This window comes from Lipophrys pholis (genome assembly GCF_963383615.2).
Source record: "Lipophrys pholis genome assembly, chromosome: 1".
NCBI lineage: Eukaryota > Metazoa > Chordata > Actinopteri > Blenniiformes > Blenniidae > Lipophrys > Lipophrys pholis.
Window position 1 is genome coordinate 8,703,988 of NC_137635.1, and position 2,401 is coordinate 8,706,388.

Consider the following 2,401-nt stretch of genomic DNA (forward strand, 5'->3'; position numbering starts at 1 on the left):
TCCTTCCGCTTCCGGATTTAGACCTTCACAATAAGAAACATTGTTTCCGCTTGTGTCCACTGCGCAGTATAGCGCGGCACAGCACTGCAAGGCAAAGCGTACCCAGACCAAAGATTGTACGCAACACGTGTGGTGAAGTTTTTTTTTTGTTTTTTTTAAATCTTTACTGACAAAAACAGTGCGGTGCAGCATAAAACAATACCGCATAACCACCGCCAGGGGGGTAATAAACACAGAGACAAAACCTCTGAGTATTACGTCATCCAAAAACATTAAAACGAGCACATAAATCAAAAATCTTAATATTTGATATAGGTTGATTGTCTGACAGTTTTCATATATTGTTTTGAGCTAATTTTCAAAGATAGAGAAAAATGCTTTTTTGAGTTGCATAACGACATTTATGAATATGTCAGTTGGCTAAAAGCAATAAGATTAATAATACATATAAAAAGATTCTCTCACAGAGGGAAAGTCAATGAAGCCAAAGTATAATGTTCAAACCAAAGAGAGAAGTGTGGTTCAATACAAGTTGAGCTCAAAGTGCAAATATTTTACCAGGACTTGTTAGAAAAGGGGCAAGACCAAAACAGATGAAATATATTTTCAGGGTGTTCTTTACAGAAAGATCATTTTATATCTACTGTATAGTTCCCAATGGAGTGCGTGATTGCAAGCCTCGGGGGTGCCCGGCTTTTGGGAACATGTGAGAGTGTGTGTTTGAAGGTGATAGTCCCTTCTCACTGTGAACTGAACCTTTTGCACACACAGTGTTGGGATTTTCATTTGTGAAATGAGGTGGAAGGGCTTGGGAGCATTTGAATTTTGTATTGGAGGTAGGTTGTGGCGTTGGGGATTTATGATATACGATAGGTAAAGACAACACACACACACACACACACACACACACACACACACACACACACACACATATATATATAATAGAAAATAACTTACACTATATATATAATACTTATAAACACATATACACGCATACCTCATATATTTAGTTAACATGCCTGAAAAGGGGTAGGAAGAAGTAAAACTCATCACTGATGAAACTATATGTTGACACTATATGGTATATATATATATACTTGTTTAAAATGATCAGTCTGAGCCTTTCATGTTGGACATTGTCTCAGTTCTTGACTGCGTTTATTCCATATCTTCACTCCACTGACTGAAGCGCTCATCCTCCTCATTGTAGTTCCAACACTCTTGGTTCTGAAGTCCAGATTCCCCCTGTAATCTAATCAAGCCACCCCTCTCTATCAGTAAAATATTTCTGTATGTTGAAGTTCCTTATTTCGAGCTTTCTACATTAATTCGGCTGTTTAGAATTCTACCAGATTTGGGAGTTTTAGTAGGCTGGAATTGATAAATAATGCATTAGTGTGGTCCTGGAAGCCAGTCTGATGGCTTTTTCTCTGGAGCATGCACAATCCTCAGAGTGAGGATTTGTAGGTTTTGCCTCAAACTTCCACACAGTAATTCAAATATGGAAGTATTAAAGACGAGTTTGGGATATGTAGCGCTTTCAATAGTGTTGGGATTTACTTTTGGTCATTAGCTTTAAATTACTGCAAATAATAGATTAAAGTAATAAATCACTGGAAGTAATTTATGAAAAATTCAAATATTTAATTGAACAGTCATTTACTTATGAACAATTCCTAAAGTAATTGATTCCTTAAAGTTAATGAATTAAAATAATTTATTAATCAATGATTAATTTGAATATATTTGTAACCATGGGACACCATCTGGAGAATCCAGAAATCAACCAATTGCCAGACTCAGTCTCATTTGAAAAGGATTTATTTAAGTTACTTAATACTTCTGTGCAAAATCTAACAATACTTAAATAAGGAAGGTGTGAGATCCGAGCACAGACCAGTGACAAACCAGTGAATGTCAAAGATGGCGGATGTGTTCACAGACACAGAGCTGAATTGCTGTGGCGACAGAAAGGCGCTTTTTGAGGTCACGTGACGATACTGAGCGGCTGTGTTGGCCCGGATGTAACTGGATGTTGGAACGTGCAGTTCTGCGGCATTCGAGTCGCCTCGACCAATGAGCGGCTGGATTCGTGCATCTGATGTGAACCCCTGCATTCACGGCGGAGTCTCCACTGGTTCCAAACCAAGGCTTTCCGATGGTTATATTTGTCAAATCATTTATTATCAATTTAGGTGCCGGACCTGGCTAGAGCTGATGTACAAGCATGGGCTTTGCCATCATAATACACTGAAATCAGACATTTACACCGACATCTCTCCAACACAGCACATTCTCCCCTGGTCCCCGGAAAAGGGTCATGATTTCTCACTGTAATTAAAGAAGAAATGATCATCTGTGAAATTGATCGTCATTTTTTAAAAGAAACTCAATCATCAAA